Source organism: Sminthopsis crassicaudata, chromosome 1 (genome assembly GCF_048593235.1).
Source record: "Sminthopsis crassicaudata isolate SCR6 chromosome 1, ASM4859323v1, whole genome shotgun sequence".
NCBI classification, from domain to species: Eukaryota; Metazoa; Chordata; class Mammalia; order Dasyuromorphia; family Dasyuridae; genus Sminthopsis; species Sminthopsis crassicaudata.
The window spans coordinates 31,770,561-31,779,676 of record NC_133617.1 but is presented as its reverse complement, the minus strand read 5'-3'; the positions used below and the strand labels follow the sequence as shown (position 1 = coordinate 31,779,676).

The 9,116-nt window shown below is 35.4% G+C and overlaps 1 long non-coding RNA gene across 1 annotated transcript; it reads left to right on the top strand.

The window, feature by feature from the left end:
• Positions 1–455: 455 nt before the first annotated feature.
• Positions 456–8,666, top strand: LOC141560097 (uncharacterized). The gene is made up of 3 exons (XR_012487627.1): positions 456–563; positions 4,420–4,568; positions 8,344–8,666. It is a non-coding gene; the product is annotated as an uncharacterized LOC141560097 (long non-coding RNA).
• The last annotated feature ends 450 nt before the right edge of the window (positions 8,667–9,116 follow it).

Here is a 9,116-nt window from a genome sequence, read left to right as displayed (position 1 = left end):
TAATAGTGCATACGGGGCTTACCTTCTCTTGGAAAGGCTGGGCCTGGAGAACGGAGTCTAATCCAGGTGCAGCTTTCAGCAGAGATGCCCCTTGGTGAAAAATCTCACCTGAGTACTCTTAAAAGGAGAATTCCCCACAAGGAATCAACTTCCCTTCCTTAGAGCCTCTTGTAGTTGCCAACCTTAAGAGAGACTAAAGCACAAAGTTCTTAGAACAATTACTACACTAGTAAAGCACAAACAGTAAATGAGTTCTCAGTTTCCCAAGCAAAACCAAGAACTTGAATGAGGGAGACAAGTCTCTTTTATAGTTTTGGGTAGTATAGAAAATAGGAAGGTTAGTATCATAAATGAAAGAAAATTTGATTGAATCAAAATTAGGAAGGAAGGCTAGCAACAGCCCCTTTCTTCCTTCCTGTGATTGAGAAATGTTCATTCTTTGAGGCCATCTGCATTTGCAAGGACACAACAAACCAGATTTCTTTGGATAACAGACCAGACATCCAGAAAGGATACTTGATGGTGTAAAGATACTACTTAATGTCCACCTGCATCCCTCAAAGGTAACATATCTTCTTAAGACAAGAATAGAATGATGCCATCCATATCCAGAGAGAGAACTATGGAAACTGAATGTGGATCAAATGTGGATTTCACTTTATTTGTTGCTATTGTGGTTCTTTCTTTGCTTATTTTTTCTTTCTTGTGTTTCTCCTCTTTTGATCTGATTTTTCTTGTGCAGCATGACAAATATGGAGATATGTTTAGGATAACTGCACATGTTTAACTTACATCTGATTGCTTTCTGTCTTGGGGAGGGTAGAGGAAGGGAGAAAGGGAGAAAAACTGGAACACAAGGTTTTGCAATATTTAAAACTACCTTACTTACCATGTATTTTGAAAAATAAAATACTATTTAAAAATAAATTTAAAAAGAATAGAAATGATTAACAGAACTGGATTTCTAAATTTTACTCATTACATACAGATCATCTAAGTTTCGGAATTAAATTTAGAAACAAAGAATCATAATTTAGGCAGTTATAGGACAAAATCATCTAACTATAAATAGGAACAATTTTTTAAAGATACAGAATCAATCTGATTATATCAATAGATTTAAAGGTGGAAAGGACCTTACAAGTCAACAGGTACAATTCTAGTATCAGTTTCTTCAATGTAGCTTGAAATAATTTTTGTCTACTTAGGGGACTTCCTATTCTTTGGCCAACCCATTAGAGCTTATTTCCCATAATTAGGTTTTCCATTTTTATCTATGTGCTACTGGAGTAGTTGTGAAGTCCATAATTTTTCAATTCCATATCAAATATCTAAAATTATTTCCATTCTACTTATTACAAATGAACGGGGCCTTAATCTCCTACACATCATGGTAGACCACAAAATCCTGTGTATATTCTCCTCTGGGTTCTGGTAAGGCCTTATAAGTCAGAACTCAAAGTCCTTTAATAAGACCATAGGAATGAAAGATATATTCTAAGTGGCTATACTCACAGCCTGGCAAACACTATGGCCACAGGTTAGGGATGATTGCTGAAGAATTATTTAACTTGACAAGCCAATTTTGAAGAGTGAAGCCATCATTCATCACTTATATTCAAGAAATCCTGAAGTTCAGAGCCATCCCACTGGACTGCCTCAGCCCGATGGACAATTTCATACATTAGTAAGGAGAGGAGCATTCTTATGTGAAATCCTAGTGCAGAAATGACATGGAGCTCCCCCAAATCCATCTGGAATAGATTCATTTGGAGTCTTGTTCTAAGGCCAGGGATTTATTCTAATTGCCCCAATCAGTGATCTCTTTTCAAGCCATAATGTACAGGGCATTCTTTACTGCAGTTTAAGGTATTAAAACTTAAATGTAAGCCTTTAAAAGCTTTTTAACAAGCTGTTGTTAATTTTTTTTATTATCTCCTTTGCTGTCCGTACTATAGGATTGTTAGAAACATATCAAGGAAAACTTATTAAAGAAGAATCAGATATTGAGGAAATTTTATTAAAGAAGATTTTTAAGAAATTGTCTTAACATTTCTGGCCAGAAGCAGGCTGGACTCTTCTTCAGGAAGAGGGAACTCTGAGCAGAAGCAGAAGCAGCTTTATGCTTGTTAGTTTGGTGCAGTCCTTCCCTTCAGAGACTGGATTGGTCTGCTTCCTTCTAGATTACAACCTTTCTGATACATCCACTATCTATTTACCCCTAAATATGTATCAGCATGTCCCCCCTCTCTCATCATGCATCCCATGTTCAAAAATGGCAGAAAACTTCTCCTAGGGACTGTGTTGTTTAATATTCAATTAGCCTATTAAGCAGGGACAATATTGATTTGTTCAAGATTTGATCAAGACCCCAGCTAATTTGGGTGGGATCTGCTATTATCTTAAGTTTGTGGTTTTCTCAAAACCACAAGATTCTGATTGCCTGAATACACTTGTACCTTCCTAGCTCCCCAATTCCTTGTTTGCTCAAGGCTTCTATTGATTACTTAATTGTTGTGTGGAATTTTAGCCTTCCTTATCCACTGTCCTACACTACTTCAAAGCTTGCAACACTGTGGAAACCTAACTTTTCAGTATTTCTCACAGGTATGTGCTACATGTCTAGTTTTTAAAAGTCTTTTAATGAAAAATAAAAAGCTTTAATAATAAAAAAATAAATAAATAGTCTTTTAAAGGCATGAGCCATGGACCCAAGATCAAAGACTTTGAGAATTGATAGCCATGTTAATGGTGAACAACACCTGACAGCATCCTTTCCAGTTGGGTTCCAAAATGTCTTTCTTTGATATTCTTTAATGGGGACTCAATTATCAGGTTGTAGGAAATGCCTTTAAGATCAGTAGAGAGAAGGCCTTAGTTGGGTCTTCCCATGAGTATCTTTTGATCTAAGAACAATCTTCCAATCTGGAATAGATTTCATGCTTAGAAGAACAAGAGCTAAGATGATGAACCATATCAGATTTATTTCAGCACATTCCTTGGCCAGTTTGTTTCAAGATAACATTATTTTCTACTTCTCCTGCTGATTGAATAGATGCTAGTTATTTTAAATTATGACTGAGGAAAAATTATTATGATTTTAATAAATCTCAAGATGATAAGTATAATGATTAATAAATTATTATGATTTTAATAAATACTAAGATGATAAGTATAATGAATATACTAATCATTTAGATTTCTGAGTTGCCTCTTCTGACTCAAGAGTCAGTCTTACACTGCAGCTTGAAATGATCAATCAATTGTTAACGCTCTCCTGTAAATGTTAAGTGAAGTGTATCAAAGATTGTAGAGCCTATTGCTGTCAGAATTCTCCCACCAAGTAATGACTCTTGTGATTTGAAATAATCACTTAAGAACTATTCCTACAGAACTAGAGAACACCCATATTGTCCTGCATTTGTGGACTTGTCATGGTAAACCATTCAGGCCTTTAATCTGACTGTATTGTAGTCCACTTTCCCCCTCCCTTCCCATTTATGATTTCTGTACCAAACCTCTACCTTCCTGCAACAGGAGGAGGCCTCTTTCCCAGGAGAAATTCCTATTTGCAAACTCTATTCCTCATTGTGAAAGTGATTGTTTAAACTGTTACTTGATCTCTAAAATCTGTTTCTTGAGGCTCTTTTTAACAATGAGGTGATTTGAGCCAATTCCAATAGACTTGTGGAGTCCTGAAAGTGTTCAGTGGGGACTGAATGTGGATCACAACGCAGTATTTTTACCTTTTTTGTTGCTATTTGCTTTTTTTTCCCCCTTTTTGATCTGATTTTTCTTGTGCAGCATGATAAATTGGATTATGGGCTGTCTAGGGGAGGAAGGAAGGGAAAAAATTTGAAAGACAAGGTTGTTTGTAAGGGTGAATATTGAAAATTATCTTTGCATATATTTTGAAAATAAAAAGCTATTTTTTTTTAAATCTCTGCTTTGTGCAGGACTAGCTGTCCACAGTTTAGAGACCATGACAGGGAAATTCTGATAACACTACTAATTCTTGGTGACTATTGATATGCTACCCAAATCACTTCCTCCCAGATCTTCCCTCCTTCTGAACAGAGATAGCAAAGCAGGATGTATTAAAAATGGAGAAAGCCACTGAAAATGCCTACTGTCTAATTATTATTCTAATTAAATACAATTATTAGGTCTCAATTGCATAATTAGACCCAATTATTGTTATTTAATTATTTTTATTTATAAATTTAATTTATAAATTAATTTAATACAATAAATTTAATTATGTTTATTTAATTATTAATGGGACCACCATTGCCCCAGTCACCTAAACTGGAAAATCAGATGTTTTCCTCATTTTCCATATCCACTCAGAGGCTAGGTCTTATAGATTTTAATTACTTAACATTTCCAACATCTGTTTCCTTCTCTTTTCTGGCACAGGTCCTTATCACCTTCTGCCTGAACTATCACACTAGCCTGTTGGTTGGTCACCCTGTTTCAAGTCTTCCCATCCAGTCCATCCTCCAGAGCCATCCCTCTGTTGATTATCTCCAAAGGATCCTATAATTTATCTATCCAAATCACAGAATGTAAAGTAGCATTATTAATGTTTGTATATGTTAGTAAATGCTTTAGTAAATGCTAGTAAATGCCCTTTAGACAATCTAAATCATATGCCAGATCTTCAGCCTCATCCTACTGGTAATTATTAATTTTCCCCCAGGTTGTTTCCTTAGAATGGATCACAAAGATCACATAATACAAGTCCTATCTAGATTTATGGCCAAAGAAGAACTAGAAAGCATTATGAAAAATGGATAATTTTGATTACATTATATTAAAAAGGTTTTGCACAAACAAAACCAAGCAGTGAAGATTAGAAGTCAGTGTTTCTTATAAAGGCTTCATTTGTGAAATATACAGAGAATTGACTCAATTTTAGAAGAATACAAGTCATCCCCCACTGATAGTCAAAGGACATGAACAATTTTCAGATGAAGACATTAAAGCCAATTTTAGTCATATGAAAAAAATGTTCTAAATCACTATTGATTAGAGAAATGCAAATTAAGGCAACTCTCAGGTACTACTACATACCTCTCAGATTAAGATGACAGGGAAAGATAATGATGAATGTTGGAGTAGATATAGGAAAGAAAAGTGGGACACTGATGCATTGTTGGTGGAGTAGTGAACTGATCCAATCATTCTGGAGAGCAATCTGGAATTGTGCCCAAAAGGCTGTCAAATTATGCACACTCTTTGATCCAGCAGTGTCTCTATTGGGCCTGTATCCCAAAGAGATTCATAAAGGAGAGAAAGAGACACACATGTGCAAAAGTGTTTGCAGCAGCTCTTTTTGTAGTGGCAAACTAGAAATTGAGTGGATACCTATCAGTTGGGGAATGGCTGAATAAGTTATGACAGATGAATGTAATGGAATATTATTCTATAAAATAAGGGGAAGATTCTAGGAAGATGGTGGAGTAAGCTGGTAAATTTCAAATGTCCAGATTTCTCCCACAAATAGAACAAATATATGCCTCAGGGTGAACATAGACTGGCAAAAAATCAAAAAGACTTGAGGCAGAACAGGAGTCCTCCAGGTAAAACCCAAGAAGATCTAAAGAAAGACTCTGGGTTGGGGATTAACCCATGTGAAGTGCAAATATCTTCCTACTAACTCCCAAACATCAAGTGGGGACCTGGGTGTTGCTGAAGACTCAGCAGGAACCACAGGACAGCTTGAGGTGTGGGGGTCCAGGAATAAGGAGTGAACCTCTGCTGATTGGAAATGCCAGACCCAGCTGTGCTGCAGGGTGAGAAGGAACCAGCACACTGGGAGTGCAGAAGCAGGGGGGCCTTGGACGCTGCTGGTTACAGGCTCTTGCTGGGACGCTGCTGGTTACAGGCTCTTGCTGGAGAATGGAGCTCTTGGTTTGAGGTTCCAGCTCAGAGGAAGAACAGAGGTGAACCTAGAAGCACCATTCCCTTGTCCTATGATTTGAGGTACTAACATTATTTTTTAAAATGAATTGGCAAAGGAGAAAGATCCCAAATATAAAAACTTGCTATGTGAACAGAGAAGACCAGGGTTCATCTTCAGAGGAGGACACCAAAGTTAAAAAAGCTTCTATCCCAAGAGTAAAGTGAAATGGCTCCTTGGCCAGAGACAATTTTTAGAAGAATTCAAAAGAGAATTTAGAAATCAAATGAGAGACATTGAGGAAAAACTAAAAAACAAAACAACAAAAAAAACCCAAACAAAACCATCCAATAAAAACAAGAAGATTAGGGGGAAAAGTTAACCAACTAGAAAAGGAGGTCTAGATCTCAAAGATGAAAATAATTCTTTGAAAATTAGAATTGGACAGGGGGAAGCCAGTAAAGCTATGAGACACCAAGAAATAACAAAACAGATTTTAAAGAATGAAAAAATAGAACAAAATGTGAAGCATTTTATAAGAAAAACAACAGATCTAGAGAACATATCAAGAGAAAATATAAGAATAATTGGACTGCCTGAAAGTTGTAACCAAAAAAAAAGAACCTTGACACAATAATGCAAAAAATAATCTAAGAAAATTATCCTAGAGTGATAGAACAGGAGGGGAAAGTAGAAATAGGAAAAATATACTGATCATTACCTCAACGAGATCCTTTGTTGGAAAACACATAGGAATATTATTGCCAAATTTTGAAACCCCCATATCAAAGAGAAAATTTTGCAAGAAACAAGAAAAAAAAAACCAATTCAAATACACTGGCGCTACAAATAGAATTAGACAGGGCTTAGCAGCAGCCACAATAAAATACTGCAGGTACTGAAATCATATTTATTGACAATTAAAAAAATTAAACCTGTGGCCAAAATTATCATATCCAGAAAATTATTTGTAATATTGAATAAGAAAAATGGACATTCAACGAACTTGCAGATTTTCAGGACTTTCTATCAGCAAAACCTGAACTTAATAGAAAAATTAACTATAAGAGCCAGTATCAATTTCAAGGAACTCAATCAATATGGACAAATTATTTATGGGTTGTTTTTTTTTTTGTTTTTGCTGAGACAATTGAGATTAAGTGACTTGCCCAGGACCACACAGCCAGGAAGTGTTAAGTGTGTGGGATAAAATTTGAACTCAGGTCCTCCTGATTTCAGGGCTAGTCCTCTATCCACTATGCCACATAGCTGCCTCTATATATTTTTAACATGAGAAATGTATACCATATGTTAAAGATTGACATCAACAATGGGGTAGCTCAAAAGAAAGATTGGGGCACAGTTAAAAATTTTTTTTTGTTTTTTGTTTTCACAGTTAAGATTAATAGCCATCAGTATATTAATGAGGTACAGAGGAAGAATAGACACAGAGGCAATAGAGGAGGGAGGAGGGTTGTAGTTCTGAAAATCTACTCACATCTGGAATGGACTAAATAAATAACACTACATATATCCTATGAAGGGCACAGCACCCTCCAAAATTTCTAAAGAAATAAGGGGGGAAGGATGAGTGAGTGGGGTAGCAAAGAGTAAGGGAAAAAGAAAAGGGAGGGATCCTTGGATGGGGAAGGTTAAATAATATCACGGCAAGTTAAGGAGCAGAATTTAAGCAAAGAATTAAATTTTTCTACAAAGATAGGAAAGATGTGTGTGTATATGGGGAGGATGTGGTATGTATGTATGTGTGTGTATATATATATATATATACATATGCATACATAAATATTTTTTTCTAAACTATAACTTGCTTGGAGTGAGAGATGAAAAGGGAAAAAATAAAGTAAAAAAGATGTGCATCAAAGAACAAAAGAACAATTTACAAGGAAGTAAAGATGGATATGCATGAATACAATTTCTACTAATACATTGTGTGTACATATATGTGTGTGTGTGTGTGTATATATATACTTTTCTGAACTGTTAATTTATTATTATATATTTTGAATTCTCCCTCATGTTCTGCTGGGCCCATGACAATGTTTTCTTTTGTTTATTATTTCTTTTCTGTTTTTTTCTTACATTATTTGAATAAAATATTTCTTAAAAATAAATATTTAAAAAAGAAATGATGAGCAGGCTGATTTCAGAAAAGCCTGGAAAGACTGATGCTGAGTGAAGTGAGCAGAAACGAATGGAACATTGTACACAGCAACAAGAAGATTATGTGTAATCAACTAGATGCTTTTCAACAATGAGGTGATTCAAGGCTATTCCAATAGACTTGTGATGAAAAGGGCCATCTGCATCCAGGGAGATTGAATGTGGATCAAAGCAGAGTATTTTCAGCTTTTGTTATTATTGTTGTTTGATTGCTTGGGTTTTTTTTTATCTTTCTCATGTTTTTCCCCTTTTGATAGATTTTTATTGTTCAGCATGATGAATATGGAAATATGTTTAGAAGAAGTGCACATGTTTAACAAATATTGGATTGCTTGCTGCCTAAGGAAAGGAGTGGAGAGGAGAGATGGAGAATTTGGAACACAAACTTTTGCAAAGGAGAATGTTAAAAACTATCTTTGTATGTATTTGGAAAAATAAAATACTATTAAAGAAGAAAAAATTCCCATCTAGGTTGAACTAGAGCAGCTAGGTCATGAAGTGAATAGAGTTTGCATTTGAAGTCAGGAAGCTCATCTTCCTGAGTTCAAATCTATTCTCAAACACTTATCAGCTGTGTGACTCCGGGCCTCAGTTTCCTTATATATAAAATGATCTGGAAAAGGAAATGGCAAATCACTTCAGTATCTCTGTCAAGAAAATCCCAAATGGGGTCTCCAAGACTGGAACATAACCTCCCAACAATAATTCAGTCTGAACTAGATTCTGACCTTGTCTGGGATCAATATTTGACATCATATCTCTTCCTTGAATCTTTGCCTGATTTCATTTGGCAAATTGCTTTATTCTTTGGATTTGTATTTCCAGCTTTTAGCATAATACTCTATCACACAGTGCGCATTTAATAAATGCTTTTTGATTGATTGACCACGATATATTAGAATTGATTTACATCTCCCCGAAGATCATGGCAACTATCAATTCTTTGCTCTACTTCCTTCTCTTATCAAATAATTGGAAATTGAAAAAAAGGAAATTCTTTAATCAGATTGCAAAAATCACTTGGAGTCCA